The 19,396-nt window shown below is 45.4% G+C and overlaps 1 long non-coding RNA gene across 1 annotated transcript; it reads left to right on the top strand.

The window, feature by feature from the left end:
• The first annotated feature begins 1,419 nt into the window (after positions 1-1,419).
• On the top strand, positions 1,420-17,984 carry LOC138930052 (uncharacterized). Its single transcript, XR_011446085.1, has 3 exons — positions 1,420-1,520; positions 8,844-8,925; positions 15,050-17,984. It is a non-coding gene; the product is annotated as an uncharacterized lncRNA (long non-coding RNA).
• The last annotated feature ends 1,412 nt before the right edge of the window (positions 17,985-19,396 follow it).

Below are 19,396 nucleotides of genomic sequence, written 5' to 3'. Positions count from 1 at the left end.
CTGTCAGGCTATAATCCATGGGGTCCTAAAGAGTTGGACGCAACTAAGCAACTTTCACTTTCACTTTAACCAGGGAAAACACACCCCCTTCCCTGATTGGTCCTGGGAGTAACCAATCAAGCACATGCTACCACCATCCCATATTTCCATAGGGCCAAACCTGGGAACGGAGAAGGCAATAGCACCCCACTCCAGTACTCCTGCCTGGAAAATCCCATGGGCGGAGAAGCCTGGTGGGCTGCAGTCCATGGAGTCGCTGAGGGTCGGACACAACTAAGCGACTTCACTTTCACTTCTCACTTTCATGCCTTGGAGAAGGAAATGGCAACCCACTCCAGTGTTCTTGCCTGGAGAATCCCAGGGACTGGGGAGCCTGGTGGGCTGCGTCTATGGAGTCGCACAGAGTTGGACACGACTGAAGTGACTTAGCAGCAGTAGCAGAAGCAAACCTGGGAAAGCTCAGCAAGTAAAGCATCAGGCTACAATCCAGAACACCTCGGTTGGATTCCTCGGTGGGCATGTCCCCTGGAGAAGGGATAGGCTACCTATGCCAGTATTCCTAGGCTCAGATGGTAAAGAACTGGCCTGAAATGCAGGAGACCTGGGTTCGATCCCTTGGTTGAGAAGATCCCCTGGCGATGGGAACTCCTACTCCAGTATTCTTGCCTAGAGAATTCCATGAACACAAGAGCCTGTCAGGCTATAATCCGTGGGGTCCGTAAGAGTTGGACACAACTGAGCCACTTTCACTCTCACTTTAACCAGGGAAAACACACCCCCTTCCCTGATTGGTCCTGGGTGTAACCAATCAGACACATGCTGGCCCCATCCCATATTTGCATAGGGCTGAACCTGGGAAAGCTCAGCTGGTAAACAATCAGCCTACAATGCAGGACACCCCAGTTGGATTCCTGGGTGGGGCATAGCCACTGGAGAAGGGATAGGCTACCTATGCCAGTATTCCTAGGCTTCCCTGGTGGCTCAGACGGTAAAAACCCGCCTAAAATGCAGGAGACCTGGGTTTGATCCCTGGGTTGGAAAGATCCCATGGCGATAGGCACTCCCACTGCAGAATTCTTGCCTGGAGAATTCCATGAACAGAAGAGCCTGTCAGGCTATAATGCATGGGGTCCAAAAGAGTTGGACACAACTGAGCAACTTTCACTGTCACTTTAACCAGGGAAAACACACCCCCTTCCCTGATTGGTCCTGGGTGTAACCAATCAGACACATGCTGGCACCATCCCACATTTGCATAGGGCCTAACCTGGGAAAACACACACCCCTTGCTGGAGTGCTCCTGGGTGTAACCAATCAGGGGCATGCAGGTACTGTCACCTATTTTGCATAGGGCATAACCAATCAGGCTCCAGGGAGTGGAGACCAAAGGTATAAAAAAAGGAAGCCACGACAACTCACGTTGCTTTTGAGGTTGCTGTTCTTCTTGTGTGTTAAGAGTTAGTTTCCACGGGAGCTGCCACTGGACCTGCCTCTGATGCGAGCTATCACCGGAGCTGCTCGTAGGTTGAGTTGTCACTATCTGGCGCTTGTCCTTTTCCTAGGTCTAGCGGTCAGTAATAGGCGCTGTCCATAGGTCAAGCTGCCCGTAGGTTGAGGTGTCAGTAATTGGTACTGTTCCTAGGTCAAGTTGTCACTGTGTAAACTTAACTGCTTGTGTTCAGTTGTGTCCTTTACGCAATCCTATGAATGGTAGCTCGCCACACTCCTCTATCCATGGGATTTTCCAGGCAAGAGTACTTGAGTGGGTGGCATGCTTTCCACTAGGGGTTCTTCTGGACCCAGGAATAGAACTCGTGCCTCATTTTGTGTGTGTGTGTGTGTGTGTGTGCGCATTGCAGGTGGATTGTTTATCACTGGCATTATCTGGGTACTTGGGAAGAAGTTGTAACTGTGCTGTAAGTACTTTTCATTAACAATATGGCTTGCTGCATGCTTAATAAAATCTTGTTTGTTTGAGCTGCATGTTATCCATGATCCCAAACTTTGTCTAGTCTGTAGTGTATGAGACTGGCCTAAGGACAAATTGCTAAGTTAGGTTGTGGTCATCTTGTGGCCAGCCCTGAGTAACAAGGTAAAGAATCAGAACTTGATTCTCTAGGCAGTAGGAAGGAACAAAAGGTTTTTGACCAGAATGTGTTTGGGGGTTTACCAGTGGCTCAGCGGTTAAGAATCTGCCTACAATGCAGGAGACATAGGAGATGGGGGTTCGATCCCTGGGTCGGGAAGATCTGGAGGAAGAAATGGAAACCAACTTCAGTCTTCTTGCCTGGAGAATCCCTTGGACAGAGAAGACTGGAGGCTACAAAGGGTCAGACACAGCTGAAGCAACCAAGCATAGAGCCACTTTTAGCATAGATGTGGGGTAGAAAGGTGATTGCCTTACCCTTTCACCTCCACCATGCAACAAGTAATGACAGTGGTTCTATTATGTGAATCAGCTCTGCAGACAGACAAACTTTGGGCCACTTTCTTACTTCTGTTGGGCACTTCTGAGGCATTTTAAGGTTCTGGTTAAATGTTTGATTCCTCAAAGAAAAGTGAAAAGAAAGTGAAGTCGCTCAGTAGTGTCTGACTCTTTGCGACCCCATGGACTGCAGTGTAGTCTACCAGGCTCCTCTGTTTAGGATTTTTCAGGCAAGAGTACTGGAGTGGGTTGCCATTTCCTTCTCCAGGGTATTTTCCCAACCCAGGGGTCAAACCCAGGTCTCCTGCATTGCAGGCAGACGCTTTGCCATCTGAGCTACCAGGGAAGCCCTCCTCAAGGGAGACTAAGCTAAATTCCCTATCTTTGTTATTACCTGTATTCTTTATGCTGGACTGAGTTACTTTAAGGGTACTCTCTACTCAGAATTTTTAAAACAGTATAGTGTAGTAGTAAAGGGGGCTAATGTAAAATCACTAGTCTACAGCTGTGTAACCTAGATCAAGAAATAGAAGCACTCCAAGGCTATTTCCTCGTCTGTAAAATAATATCATTAAGAGTGCACATGTGCTCAGTTGTGTCTGACCCTTTGGCCTGCCAGGGTCCTCTGTCCATGGGATTCTCTATGCAGGAATACTGAAGAGGGTTGCCATTTCCTCCACGAGATCTTGCTGACCCAGCAATCAAATCTGTGTCTCCTGCATTGGCAGGCAGATTTACCACTGAGCTACCTAGGAAGCCCATCAGTAAGAGTACCCAATATTACATAGCTCTCGTGGGTATTACATTAGCAAGGGCTTAAAACATAGTAAGTTCTAATAAACAGTTCTTACCATTTGTATACAGATTTTAGTGGATTTTTCATAGTAGCAGATACAACATCATCTCTGAGGAAATATTTTCTGCAGGGAGCAGGGGCCATCTGACAGAAGAACTTCTCATTTATTCACCTGTTGTTCATTCATTCATTCTAAGTTGAAGCATTTATAAAAATCTACTTTTACCCTGAAATTCTTCAGGGACAACGGAGAATGTATTTTGCTTCTGTGTCTTTGGCAAGCTCACCAGGCCTGTGATTCATTAGAGTCACAGGAGTGACTGAAATATTTTGGTTTCTGTCTCAGTTGAAAGAAATATTTCATCCTTCCAGTGTAAAACACTTATATTCTTATTTCTGTCTTTAAAATCCTGTTAACAGTTATACTTAACATATTCATTAGTAGCCATCAGAGGTGCCACACTTGGCTAAAACATACATTCATAAACCACAAAATTCTACACTGAAGGCTTAATATGACTCCATCCTTGAATCCTATTCCACAAAAGCATCTTACAGGTGTCTCAGCGCTGCCAAGGACTTAGTAGGACTATTCCTTCACTCCCACAGAGCTCTCACATCTACGTAATACCGTTTAATATTGTCCCCCTTGGCCCATGTGACATCTCGGTGAGAAAGCCTTCTAAACCTTTCAGGTTATGTAGTCCTCAAATCATATTAGACAATCCTGCTATGAATCGCTGGTGCAAATGCCCCAGGCATAGCTCGGGTTATGGAATCGTAACCATATGTTTCCACATTCACACCTTCAATTTCAATAAGCCGATGTGCCACGTTTATTCCCGTATCCAGAAACATGGGTAGAGAGATTATGAGGGGAAAGGAAAATAGTGCTTGCCAGTGCACAGAACAATATATCTTAGTGGGAAAATGCATAGCTCTTGGGAGACCCAGATGCCTGTGTTTCATGACAATTCCATCACTTGCTATGTTATTATCTTGGGCAATTAACATCACCTCCTGGAACCCTTAATTTTCTCATCTGGAAAATGGGATAATAATAGGACCTGCCTTATGGGCTTGTTAAGGGATTAAAAGAAAAAGCATAGCATATAATAGCATAAATATATGATCATTTCTGTGATTTGCAGGTTTCTAGTGTCAAACAACAGCACTTCTCAGGCTACTTCCTGTGTATAAACTGTAGTATTGATACTAGAGACTGTAGAGTATAGAATGATTTTTTTTATGTTGCATGAGAAACGTGTGTTTTAAAGTACTGAGCTTAAAAAGGTAAGACTGATCTTGCTCTTCTTTTGGAAAGGATTTTTGTCTCAATAGCTTCCCAGTCTTATACAACATGTCACTCTTCTAAACCAACTTGAAACTGCAGTGACAGAACTCTCATACTGATTGCTCATCCTGAAATTTCCTCTTGCCCTAGTAAGAGCTTTCCTTCTCTGAAGGAAAAGTTAATTCATATGTTAACTTGTATGTTTTATGTTTAAAAGTTTGAATATTTTATGTACAGAAAAGACTTCTTAATGGACTTTGCTTTCATTTTTATTGTTTTCCCTATTCCCCAATCCACTCATCTTACCCACTCCACTTCCAAACACCCATTCCCACAAAAGATTATGCTATGAAAATGTAAGCAGTGAGAAAACTGTAGCAACAATGTGTCCTGGTTCTGCTGCTCCCAAATGATGGTCATCAATCATTCCTAAACAAATAATTAGATGGCCATTAATCACTTAATATGGATTCATAGTTGCCTATATCTTTATTACCTATATTTTGTATGTGTACTCTAGCCATTTGTTGAGCTACTTAACTGATGGTGGTTGGTGGTCTACTCACTAAGTCATATCCGGCTCTTGTGACCCCATGGACTGTGTAGCATGCCGTGTTCCTCTGTCCATTGAATTTTACAGGCAAGAGACTGGAGTGGGTTGCCATTTTCTTCTCCAGGGGATCTTCCTGACACAGGGATCAAGCCCTTGTTCTTGCATTGCAAGAAGAGTTTTATGGGAAAACAGGGATAGGAAAAAAAGGCCAAAGAGTATAGTAATGAGGAGCAATAAAACAAAAGGTCTAGACATAAATCATTACTTCCAAGCTCCTTTACATTAGAGCATTCATAACTTTATTTACATGAGTCATGAACATTTTGAAGGACATTTTGAAGGCATTTCCATCTAGAGAAACATTTTTAATTGTATAGTATATGAAAGATTTTTGAGGATAGTCTCAGAAAATGAACTCAATAGCACCTCTGTAAAAATGATTTAGGTTTCAGTTATGAATTATTTATATCTAAACCAACAAATCAATTTGGAAAAAATACATAAATTCCAGAACTATGTGTGTTAAAACTACTCATCTTTATGGTAATGATGACCCCATAGGCAAGACAGCGAAAGAGACAGATGTAAAGAACAGACTTTTGAACTATGTGGGAGAAGGTGAGGGTGGGATGATTTGAGAGAATAGCATTGAAACGTGTATTACCATATGTAAATAGATGACCAGTGCAAGTGCAATGCATGAAGCAGGGCACTCAAACCCGGTGCTCTGGGACAATCCAGAGGGATGGGTCGGGAAGGGAGGTGGGAGTGGGGTTTTGGGGGTTCAGGATGGGGGGACATATGTATACCCATGGGTGACTCATGTTGATGTATGGCAAAAACCACAATATTGTAAAGTAACTAGCCTCCAAATTAATTAATTTTTAAATAACTTTGTCTTTAATCACTTTCCCCAAATCTGGTTTGATGTAGATTAGTCTTAAGTTATGTCCTATTATGTAGTACATATTCCCATATTTTCCTAAATGGAAGCTACAAAATAGTCTCTTCTAGATGTTTTGATGTCTTTAAAATTAATGGGAATGACTGCATTACATTATACAAACCATAATAGATAATTATACTAATAGTCCCAGTCAATGCTAAGTCGCTTAGTTGTGTCCAACTCTTCGTGACGCCGTGGACTACAGCACACCAGGCCTCCCTGCCCAGCACCAACTCCCGGAGTTCACCCAAACCTATGTCCATTGAGTCGGTGATGCCATCCAACCATCTTATCCTCTGTCGTCCCCTTCTCCTCCTGCCCTCAATCTTTCCCGGCATCAGTTCAGTTCAGTCGCTCAGTGTCTTCTCAAATAAGTCAGCTCTTCACATCAGGTAGCCAAAGGATTGGAGTTTCAGCTTCAACATCAGTCCTTCGAATGAACACCCAGGACTGATCTCCTTTAGGATGGACTGGTTGGATCTCCTTGCAGTCCAAGGGACACTCAAGAGTCTTCTCCAACACCACAGTTCAAAAGCATCAGTTCTTTGGTGCTCAGCTTTCTTTATAGTCCAGCTCTCACATCCATACATGACTACTGGAAAAACCATAACTTTGACTAGATGGACCTTTGTTGGCACAGTAATATCTCTGCTTTTTAATATGCTGTCTAGTTTGGTCATAACTTTCCTTCCAAGGAATAAGTGTCTTTTAATTTCATGGCTGTAATCACCATCAGCTGTGACTTTGGAGTCCCCAAAAATAAAGTCTTCCACTGTTTCCCCATCTATTTGCCATGAAGTGATGGGACCAAAGTGACCCCAGATTGTGGTACTTTTTGAGTTTTTTTTTTTTTTTAGTGACATAACTTCACTGTTTCCTTCTTAACTTTTACATGTATAAGCTACCATTTCTTACTGTTGCCAGTTTCCCTTTAAGCAGATTTTCTAATTTGATTCAAGCATTTGTTCATTCAAAAATATTTATTGTCAGACACCATGGTGGACATCAGAGATGTGACAATAAAAGATACAATCCCTAACAGATACCTAGGAGCCCACAGAGCAATGGAAGGACAGACAAGTGAAGAGACAAATACACCATGTGCTAGATGCTAAAATAAAACTAATCACAGGGTACTATAGGGACATATAATAGAGATTATCTAATTTAGATGGGGTGAGGGAACAAGTCAGAGTTGTCTGTGAAGTCTTCCTGAAAGAAGTTATCACTGAGCTGAGTTTTGAAGGATAATCAAGAGTTACCAAAATGTAGTAGGTAAAGGATGATTGAAGATGGTTTAAGAAGATAGACTTTCCTGGTGGCTCAGATGGTAAAGAATGTGCCTGCAGTGCAGGAGACGGGTTCGATTCCTGAGTCAGGAAGATCCCCTGGAGAAAGGAATAGCAACTCATGCCAGTACTCTTGCCTGGAGAATTCCATGGACAGAGGAGCCTGGTGAGCTACAGTCTATGGGGTCACAAAGAGTTGGACACGACTGAGTGACTTACACTTTCAAGAAGATCATACTGTAACGTGGTAATCCAGACAAGAAGTAATGTGGTCTTGAATGGTAGTAGCAGTTCAGAAGGAGAGTAGGAGAGAGATGAGAGACATTTGGGAGGTATTACTCAACACAACTTAGTGATTCATTGCAGTAAGGGAGGGGCAGAGTCTAGGAATAAGCTTGGATCAAAGGGGTGAATAAAGGAATCATGAAGTTGCATTAAAAATACAGAAGTAGTGTGAAGAGGAAGTTAGATTAAGCTTTGAACATGTTAGGTTGAGTGGATATTTTCAGCAGGGAATTAGATATATATGGTATCAAGTGCTAGAAACACAAAGAGATGCCAAGCTTTTACTCTGCTGTGAGTGAAAGAAACAGCAGACCAAGTTCATTTAATCTGTGCATAAAATAAGAGAAATAGTTCTGACAGGACCTGAGGAGCTTCTGTATGAAAAAGCTTTATAGTGATGACTTTTTGGTAACTGGAGAAGGAAATGGCAACCCACTCCAGTATTCTTGCCTGGAAAATTCCATGGACGGAGGAGCCCAGTAGGCTACAGTCCATCGGGGTGGCAAAGAGTCAGACATGACTGAGTGACTTCACTTTCTTTTCTTTCTTGGTAACAGCTGTTGTGTTTGTAATTGGCATCTTTAACATGTACAAAACAGTTTTGATTTCCACTGGCACCCTAACATAGTCACTCTATTAGCTACTGCTAAGTCACTTCAGTCGTGTCTGACTCTGCAACCTCATAGACGGCAGCCCACCAGGCTCCCCCGTCCACGGGATTTTCCAGGCAAAGTACTGGAGTTGGGGTGCCATTGCCTTCTCCGCACTCTGAGTCCCATCTTATTTTCCTTATAGCATCTGTCTCCTTATGAGACTCATTTTGCATGGTGCTTGAAGGAAAGTTGTGTGGCTCAAGGTAGCCTGGAGTTAAAACACTCCTCCAGGTCCTCCCCACCATTCTAGGCAAAAGAAAGAACTCTCTCACCCGAAGGAAAAATAGACATTAGTTTTTTTACACCCAGCTCCAAGCCGGCCCGGCCTCTGACCGATCTCCAGAACTCCTTGCCCCAGCCATTTAAGAGAGAACTACTCCCAGCAACCTTGGAGAAGAACAGACCCCCTTAAGACAGTAGCTTTCTCTTAGATAAGTGCAACAGTTCACTAATCTGATTGCTGCCCCTTCTCGCCTCATTAAAGGTGATCTGTTCCTGTTGAGTGCCAGTCTTGTTCTTTTTCTGAACCTCGCCGACTCTAACTCCGTACCTTATGTTTTTGGTGTCGAAACCCAGGAGTTGAGGTTCTTTCTCCTTCACAGCTCTTTGGAGTGTGGAAGCCTGCCGAGCTCACTTTCCTGCCTGGGCTTTGAAGAACTCTTCGAGAGGATGCCCTGTGCCTTGGTGAGTGATACAAGTCCTGTGTAAGGGCTTGATTGGTTTTCCACATACCCCAAGGAATATTGGCCTCTCTCTCTTCCTTCCTGCTTTCTCTACATTCTCTTTTTTGCGAGACCGACCAACTCCAGGACACAGGCCTTTTGCCATTCGACCGCTTTACATGCAATACTCCATTCAAGCCAGCCCCTAAATTAAGGTAAGATCCAATCTGGACAGTTTTCTAGAGGCACCCTAAAACTTAGTCCTCTCCGGGTACCAGGGACTCCCCAGCCTAGGGCCACTCTGTAGGCAATGGTGGGGGATGCTCCACCTCAACACAGAGCTCTCTTCTCATAACTACTATTGTGACTACAGGTCACAACTCGAGCTCCCAATAGGAGCCTCTGCTTGCCTTTGAATTATAGAGTCTGTCTGGCCAATTTGTCCCAAAGGACTCCTCTCTAGCCTGTGTTCTCAAAAGTCTCAAGCCACTCTCTCTCACTGAACTCAAGGCTAACCACTTAAAACAACTGTGTGTACAGATCTGGCCTCAATACCAATTAAACAACCAAAATCACTGGCTTGAGTTTGGGACTTTTGATTTCAATATTTTATCAGATCTCACTAACTTCCTCAAATGGAATGGCAAAGGGTTGGAGATCCCATATGCCCAAGCCTTTTGGGCCCTTCAAGCAGGCCCTCCCTATGCAAGAACTGCTTCACCCATGAGGTCCTTCTATGCACCTTGCCTCCCAAACAAAAGGACTCCTCTTCAGCTAACCACCAGTCATGACCTTCTGCACCCCTAGAGTTTGACCCAGCAGACAAGCCCCCTCCCTATCTGCCAACTCTGTCCTTCCCCCTCATCCAGTTTACCTACTGATCCCAAAACCTCTCCTGACTCCCCCTAACCCTGCTACCCCATCTCCCTGACTCCCCCTCTCCTCTTCCCTCTCCTCCTACCACACGGTCACATACCCAACATATGTTTCCCCTGAGAGAGGTAGCAGGGCCAGAGGGCCCCACCCGAGTCCACGTGACATTTTCATTGTCAGATATGAGCCAGATAGAAAAATTAGGGTCATTTTCTGAAAACCCTGCCAGATACAGGAAAGAATTCCTGAGACTCTCCCAGGCCTATTACCTCACTTGGAGTGACATACATTCTAAATGCCACTCTCACCCCAGATGAAAAAGCATAATTGGCAAGCAGCAAAAGCCCATGCCAATCACTTATATAACCAAGACCAGGATAGCCCAGTTGCTGATGAGGTGGTACCTCAATTAGATCCCCACTGGACTTACCAGCCCAGTGACCCAGATATCAAGAGACTCAATCATATGATTACTTGCCTTCTAGAAGGAATGCAGAAAAATGCTCATATTTATGTCAATTATGATAAAAGAAATCACCCAAGGGGCAGACACAAATCCAGCCTTATTCTTGGCATGCCTCAATAAAGGCAGTCCAAAAGTTTTATCAACCTAGATACCACCACCCCTGCTGGGTTACTCTACCTAGATTTCACCACCCCTGCTGGGTTACTCTACCTTCATGTTCATCAGCCAGTCCGCCCCTGACATGAGATGCAAGCTTCAACAGCTAGAGAAGGGCCCTGAGACACCCCCCCAAAGAGACCTAGAAGTAGCCTTCAAGGTGTTCAATAATAGGAAGAAGCTAAAAGAGAAAAAGACTGTGAGAGAAAAGCTAAATACGCCTTTTTGGTGGCAGCAATTAAGGGAAGAGATCAGCCCGGCCCAAGTCATCCCAGACTGGAACTTAAGACGTTCCCCCCTCCCCAAGACCCTGGTTCCAGTGCAACCAGTCAGGACGCTGGGCAAAGGCATCTCCGAACCCACGGCCCCCCACAAAAGCATGCCCAACCTGTGGCCAATGGGGACACTGAAAGATGGGACTGTCCCCAGGGACATGCTGATGCCCCTGGAGAGGCCCCCACCTCCCAAACCTAGACATGGAATGTCCACAGAGACGCCCTGGCACCCCTGGGGAGATCCCTACTTCTCCCCAGAACCCCAGCCCAACACTACGAGAGTTATTCCAATGACAGGGCCCAGGTTCCAGCCCCCTGGCCTGTGTTCCAGACATGAGCTTGGAACTTAGGGTAGATGGGGTAGTGGCTGGAAAAAGGATCTCCTTTATAGTAGACACTGGAGCCACTTTCTCTCTCTTAACTTCCTACTCTGGCCTAACTCAAGACTCAGAACTCACAATCAAGGGAGTCTCTGGAGTTCCCTTAAGGCCAAAAATCAGACCTCCGTTACTCTGTCAATTTGGAAAATCGACCCTCATACACACATTCCTCATAATGCCTAAGTGCCCAGTGGCACTCCTAGGGAGACAGCTATTATCCAAATTGGGAGTCTTTATTACCATACTTCGCCCCTTGATACAGTCTATATATTCTGCATGCAGATGGCACCTGGACCATCCCTATCCCTCACCCCCGACTTTCCCTTGGATCTACCCACCTTAGACCCCCAAGTCTGGAACACTGATCACCCATCTATAGCCAAACATCATCCCCCAGTCCACATTACCCTGAAAGACCCCTCGACTATAATCACCCAACAACAGTACACTCTCACCCCAGAGGCCCACAGGGGACTTAAGCCTATCATAGACTGTCGTCGTCAAGCCTCTATGTTAATTTCTACCCATTCACCACACAACACCCCTATTCTGGCAGTAAGAAAGGGACCAAACTCTTGGAGACTGGTCCAGGACCTGAGAAAAATCAATGAGACTATGACGCTGACATTCCCAGTAGTTCCTAATCCTTAAACCCTTCTGTCTGCCATACCCCCACCTGCAACCCACTTCACAGTTTTAGATCTCAAAGATGCCTTTTTCACTATCCCCCTCCACCCCCTCTCCCAACCCCTTTTCACCGTCACCTGGCAAGACTCCAAGACTCACATTTTGTAACTAACATGGACAGTTCTCCCCCAGGGGTTCAGAGACAGCCCCGACTTTTTTGGACAGGCTTTACAAAAGGACCTACAGACATTCGACGTAGCCCCAAGTCATCTCCTCCAATAGGTTGATGACCTCTTTCTTTGTAGCCCAACCTGAAAACTCTGTCTTCAACATACTGCCAAACTCCTTGGGGCCCTGGGGCCCTGGGATCCTGGGGTTATCGGGTGTCCTGATCCAAAGCCCAAGTTGTACAGACGAACATCACCTACCTGGTTCTCTCCATATCCCACCAACAAACAACTATTCCCCCAGATAGAATCCAGGCCTTAATTAACTGTCCACTTCCAAAAACAAAAAGGGAGCTTCTGTCTATCCTTGGCCTCCTAAACTTTTTCTGTATCTGGATCCCTAACTTCTTCCTCATTGCAAAGCCACTCTATGAGGCTACAAAAGGATATCTAGATGAGCCCCCTCTTTAACCCCTCCTCGCTGGCCAATCCTCTTCACCAGCTCACCCATAGCCGCCTCCAAGTGCCAACTCTCCACTTGCCAGATCGCACCAGACCATTCTTTCTCTTTGCCCATTCCAAACAAGGAAAGACCCTGGGACTTCTGTGTCAGCAGGCCGAAGACATTTGGGCTCCCATAGCCTATTAAAACAGTTTGACATGGTGACCAAGGGGTGGCCTCCCTGCATACAGGCCATGGCTGCTAATCGCAGCCCTTGTACCCAAAGCAAATAAACTCTCTAGACATGCCCCTTTAACAGTCTATTCTCCACACACCTTCCGAGATGTACTATCACATCGGGCCTTCCTCTCCCTGCTTCCAGGCTACAGGTCCTACAATCCTTTCTCCTCGACCCTCTGCTCTCATTCTCCCCCTGCTCTCCCTTCCCTGTCAGCTTATCACCCACATCCTCTACAACAGGCCCCTTCCTACATAGCTGCAGCCTAACAGATCAGCCCATCCTAGAGCCAGACACCCCACACAGGTTCGTTGATGGCAGCTCCCAAAAATCCCCACCCTTCGCGGCAGGATGTGCCATCATCCAGGGGGACCCTTGTCACAATCATGGGACCCAGAGAACTGAGGCTTCACCTCTGCCACCTCACACCATCTCCCAATAGGCAGAACTGATAGCTCTCACCAGAGCTTTAACTCTGGCTAAAAATCTAAGGGTTAACACCCACACAGACCCCAAACATGCCTATAACATACTTCACTCAAACATCCTAATATGGAGAGAGAGTGGTTTCCTAACCCAAAAGGGATCCCCCATTATTAATTCAGACTTGATCCACAAACTTCTAGAAGCAGCACTCTTACCAAACAAAGTCGCCATCCTCCACTATAGGGGACATCAAAAGGGAAGTCTCATATCAGCCTACAACAATCCTGCAGACCAGAAGGCAAAAGAGCCCTATCCCATCCCTCCCTCCAGTCCCATTATCTTAGCCCTGACTCCAACCCAACCACCACCAGAGAAAGCCTCTCTTATCTACACTCTCTTTCACTCCTCGTCCAAGGCACTCCAACAGTTCCTCTGTAACCACTTCCCCATATCCACTGCTGACCAACAATATTTAGGTAACCTTACCCGCTCCTGTCAAATATGTCAATGTATTAATCACAATTCCAACCTTAAACCTATCTCCTTTCCAACCCATCAAATGCGAGGTAGCCTCCCAGCACAGGATTGACAGATAAGACTTTACTCATATGCCCCTGGTTCAGTGATTCAGATACCTCCTGGTCCTTGTGGACACTTTTTCGGGATGGGTAGAACATTTCCCACTACAAACAAAAGAGCCCACATTGTGGCCCAAATCCTCCTCACAGAAATTATCCTCAGGTTTAGCCTGCTTTCATCCCTACAGTCTGATAAGGGCCTGGAATTTATTTCCAAGGTCACCCAACAACTTGTCTAATTCTTACAGATACCCTAGAAACTTAACATTCCATATTGTCTCCAGTCCTTAGGAAAGGTAGAAAGGATGAATAGAATAATCAAAGAAACTTTTACCAAATTAACCCTCGAGGTATATCTGGATTGGACTAAACTTTTGCCAATTGTTCTCAGAGTGCGGGCTTTGCCCAGAAAGCTCCTGGGGCTGAGCCCCTTTGAGGTGATGTACGGAAGGCCCATGCTCCCTCCTGGACTCCCCGCTGAACCTCCTCCCATACCAAGCTTCCAACACTCCCCTCTGCTGGCGGAACTCCACAATGCCCTCTGGAAATTCGTCAACCATAGCCTGCCCCTGACCCCCAAGCCCCATTGCCCCCTTTACAAACTGGGGACATTGTCTATCTGTATGATAATCCCCACGGTGACCTAAACCCAAAGTAGCAGGGACCATTCAGAATCATACTGCTTACCCCAACTGCAGCTAAACTCTAGAAGGTCACCTCCTGGGTACACCTCTCTCGCCTAAAACGGGTCACTTCTGATCCTGCATTGCCCTCCTTAACTGATCCCTATCAGGTCTCTCTCACTGGGCCTACCTCTTAAAAATCACCCAGCGACAACCTCTGCTGACCATCCAAGAAGACACTGAATGACCTAGACACTTTTTAACCTACAGCTGTTCCTGACCCAACAGCTCCAACCCTGATAAAACAGAGATGTGCCTAGGCAAAAGCCTGTAGTTAACTGTTATCACGTTATTGAAATAGACAACCCACTTTGCCTGAGATGTCAGCCTTAGATTAGTCCAACTTCAAGCAAAAAAAAAAGGGGGGGGCAAAGAGACCTTTTCAATCTTGAAGCAGAAAACACTGAGATCTCTGTTTTTCTGGATATATACGTATATCTCAGTGTATGTCTTTGTCTTCGGATAATATTGCTGAAGTTAATTTATAAATGAGCTAAACAACAGTTCATGGTTTCTGAAAGGAAGTAAGATGCATGTTTTCAGTAAAAAAGGTATAAGAAATAGAATTACATTTTATTAAGAGAAAAAGGAAATATGGCTGTTCTATGAATGGACAAATAAAGTGATGAATACAGAAAGTATAAAGGTTTGTGGCAAGCAGAAAAGAGTTTTGTGCATGATACAAGTGTCTTAAGACATTAAACTGCCTTTGCAAAAAAAAAAAAAGTTTCTATCCCATTACCCACTGGAGTCACCTCCTGGGTACACCTCTCTCACCTGACCTCTGATCCTCCGCTGCCCTTCTTAACTGACCCCTATCAGGTCTCTCCCACAGGGCCTACCTCCTTAAAAATCACCCAGCGACAACCTCTATCGACCATCCAAGAAGACACTGAATGACCTGGACACTCTTCAACCTACAGCTATTCCTGACCCAATTACTGCAAGACCTCTGGACCAGTGCCTTGACAGGAACCTCCTTCGAAGACCTGACCATGCTGGTGTCTCAACTGTGGCTTCAGGGAACCTTCTACAACCTGACTCCAGATGAAATTGGTTTCTTTACTCTCATTCTCTACATCATTCTACATTCTAATGAACACTGTTCCTCCTCAGACTCAAGCAACCACCAACTTGGGACCTTCTGCTCCTCGCCCTGACTGGCCTCTTCCTGTCTCTCTAACTGCACTCTTCATCTTAGTCCTTGCTATAGGCCTAATAACTATCTCCCCTCAGGACTGGTCTTTCCAATGGTATCACCTAGGTTGTTACCCTGTGTTCTACTCCTAGGGTACCATTTCCTCTGCACTGCCCAACAGAACCATTATTCCTTATCCTTGCTGTGCTCCCCAGCCTTCTGGCTAGTCCCTGTCCCTGCTCAGACATTTATTCCTATGTTCACTCCTCATGTTATAATATGGCTCCAAGACCATGCACCATGAATCTCGGGGAGTGGGGAAAGACCAAACCCCTACTCATTGTTAAAGTACAAAAGAGAAGAAGTTTCATGAGCACCTACCCTAAGCTAAATGAAAAAAAATGTTTCTATCCCATTACCCACTGGGGGTACTCAGACGGGGGCGGGATACTAGATCAATCAGAAAAAAAAAAAGTTATAAAGAACTTAATTTACCAGTTACAGGCGACCCCTGAGCCTTATAAATACCTAGACCTCCTTTCCCAATTACGGCCTCTCCTAAAACCTCCCTCTGATAACCAACACCTTACCCGCCTTCTCAACTCTTCTTTAGAATTCTTCCAGTACACACAACACACATCCCAGTGTTGGATATGCATGTCACTGTCTCCCTCACCATACATAGCAATTCCCTTACCCTCAACCTGGCTGTTACAGGACAACTGTACCTTGCCTTCCAAACAAAAAACCACACAACTTATTGGGCCAGTCTCTGACAATGTCCTACTCGCAGCCTCTTCAAACCCAACCTGTAACAACTACTATAGTCCCAACTACACTGGTCTTGCAAACTCTGCTCCCTCCTTCTATTCCACTTGGGTTCTCTGGAACAGCACAAATAATTGCACCAACCGGGGAATCTTCATTCTCTGTGGGACCTATGCATATTCATGTTTCCCTCTTGACCCCTCTGGACCTTGCATCTTGGTCTTCCTGACCCCAGGTCTAACATTCCTCAAAGAAGAAGAGATAGAACAAATAGTCTACCCCCAAGGGAAACTTTCCCACAGAAAAAGATGAGCTGTCATACCCCCGCTCCTGATTGGGACTGGCATAGCAGCAGCCCTAGGCACCGGAATTGGGGGCATCTTGACCTCAGCCCATTTTTACTACAAGCTGTCCCAAGAACTTAATGAGGATATGGAGCAAGTAGCAGAGTCCTTCATTTCAATCCAAAGACAACTCATTAGCTTCTGTGGCTCTACAAAATAGGCGAGACCTGGACCTTCTCATGGAGAAGGCAATGGCACCCCACTCCAGTACTCTTGCCTGGAAAATCCCATGGGTGGAGGAGCCTGGTAGGCTGCAGTCCATGGGGTCGCTAAGAGTCGGACACGACTGAGCGACTTCCCTTTCCCTTTTTACTTTCATGCATTGGAGAAGGAAATGGCAACCCACTCCAGTGTTCTTGCCTGGAGAATCCCAGGGACGAGGGAGCCTGGGGGGCTGCAGTCTATGGGATCGCACAGAGTCGGACACGACTGAAGCAACTTAGCAGCAGCAGCAGCAGAACCTTCTCATCACAGAAAAGGGAGGGACCTGCCTCTTTCTAGGGGAAGGAAGACTGCTGCTATTTTATTAATGAAATGGACATAGTCCAGGGCAGAGTTGAAGAACTTAGAGACAGAATTGAATGCCACAAAAAAGAGTTAAAAAACCTTTACACTCCTCAAAACCTGTTCCAACAGGCCCTCCCTTGGTTATTCCCTTTCTTGGGACCATTGGTACTTATTTTATTCCTCTTATTTGGGCCCTGTCTCTTCAATCTCTGAAAGGTTTCGCCAAGAACAGATTTGGGCCATCTCTTGAGACCAAGTCAAGACTGTTCTTTTGCTTGAAACCCTGGCAGCCAGAATAAAAATTCAACACCACAGGCCTTAGACTTCCTTCCTCCCAGACTACAAACCCCTGACCCTCATTATCAGCACGAAGAAGCCCTGAACATTAACGGCACCCACATCTCTTTCTCTTTGTATATATATTCCTTAAAGTCTGGAATGAAGGAAAGTTGCATGGCTCAAGGTTGCCTGGAGTTACAACTCCCCTCCACGTCCTTCCCACCATTCTAGGCAAAAGAAAGAACTCTCACCCAAAGAAAAAATAAGACATTAGGTTGATTACGCCCAGCTCCAAGCCAGCCCAGCCTCTGGCTGATCTCCAGAACTCCTTGCCCCAGCCATTTAAGAGAGAACTACTCCCAGCAACCTTGGAGAAGAACAGGCCACCTTAAGACAGTAGCTTTCTCTTACATAAGTGCAGCAGTTCGCTAATCTGACTGCTGCCCCCTCTCATTAAAGGTGATCTGCTCCTGTAGAGTGCCAGTCTTGTTCTTTTTCTGAACCTCGCCTACTCTTAACTCCGTACCTTACAGTGCTTTATTTATCACCTGTTTCACAACACCCTCAATACACATACTAGAAAAGAGGGCATTGATATTATCTGTCTTGCTCACATTTGTATTCATATCTCTTATAGTTCTCATATGTATCTCATACAGTTCTTAGTATCTAATAACTGCTCAATAAATTTGTTAAAAGTTGAATAAATGAAAACATTTTTATTATTCAGAGAACTTTTTGTCTCATACTGCCTGGTTCTGGGTTGCATTGTGTTTTTCTCTGTGTGTATGTCATAAGATTACAAAATCATGAGATTGATAAGTTTATGTGGTTCATAAACTGGCTCTGAATATACATATATATATATATTTACCCAGAAAATTACATTTTTACAGAATGGACAGACGTAAAATGCAGTCTGTAAAAAATAGATTTTCCAGAAACTAGTCATTTGCCCTATTAACATGCTGAGAATTCTAATCTATTTAATGATAGAATAAATTTCTGACTTTGTATACTTTCTACAATACACTGAAGCACAATAAAAGACAAGTTCTAAAAATATCACTGAAGGCTTCTGCACTTACGTTTTGAAAATTTTACTCCAGGGGGCAGTCCCAAGATGGCAGAAGAATAGGATGGGGAGACCACTTTCTCCCCTACAAATTCATCAAAAGATCATCTGAATGTTGAGCAATGTCCACAAAACAACTTCTAGACGCTAGCAGAGGATGCTGGTGGACGACACCTGGCACCCAGAAAGACAGCCCAATCTCTTCAAAAGGAGGTGAAGTGAAAGTGAAGTTGCTCAGTCAAGTCTGACTGTGTGACCCCATGGACTGTAGCCTACCAGGCTCCTCCATCCATGGGAATTTCCAGGCAAGAGTACTGGAGTGGGTTGACATTTCTTTCTCCAAGAGGTCTTCCCCATCCAGAGATTGAACATGGGTCTCCCTCATTGTAGGCAGACGCTTTACCATCTGAGCCACCAGGGAAGTCTCAAAAGGAGGTAGGATAAAATATAAGAGATGAAAACTGAGACAAAAGATTTAGGGATGGAGGCCCGTCCTGGGGAGAGAGTTGTGAAGAAGGAAAAGTTTCCACACAATAGGAAACCCTCTCACAGGTGTGTCTGTGAGGAGCTTTGGAATCTCAGAAGGCAATATAAGTGGGGGGGGGGGGGAGGGAATAACAGAATACACACCAAACTGCAACTGCCAGTGGAGAAGTAGCATGGATACTGTGCGTCTGCCAGCAGCAAGTGGAGCTGGGCAAGGAGATGCAGGCTGCATCATCGGTCCCTAGGGCAAGGACTGGGCTTGAATGCCTTGAGGGCAATCTAAGGGAGCTAAAGTGCCATAGCACCCCCCCCCCCCAAAAAAAAAGACCTTTCCCGCGAAAGACTGTAATCCTGCATGGTGACCCCTGGAGCCGTCACAGAACAAAAGATTGTGCCCCTAACGAATACCAAAGGAGAGCAAGATGGCTGCCATTTAGGGCCCTACCTCCCTGGAGGCAGAGAGGCATGTGTATGACAGCCAGAGCTGGAAGGCAAGGAGTGGCTACAATATTGGCCCCAGAGATCACATCTTCCAGCAAACTGAGCAGGCTGCCAGTTGCTTACCACATCTTCCTGGGATCCTGG

The sequence above is a fragment of the Ovis canadensis genome, chromosome X, assembly GCF_042477335.2.
Source record: "Ovis canadensis isolate MfBH-ARS-UI-01 breed Bighorn chromosome X, ARS-UI_OviCan_v2, whole genome shotgun sequence".
Lineage (NCBI taxonomy): Eukaryota > Metazoa > Chordata > Mammalia > Artiodactyla > Bovidae > Ovis > Ovis canadensis.
Note: the sequence above shows the minus strand (reverse complement) of the source record. Positions and strands in the feature narration are given on the sequence as shown.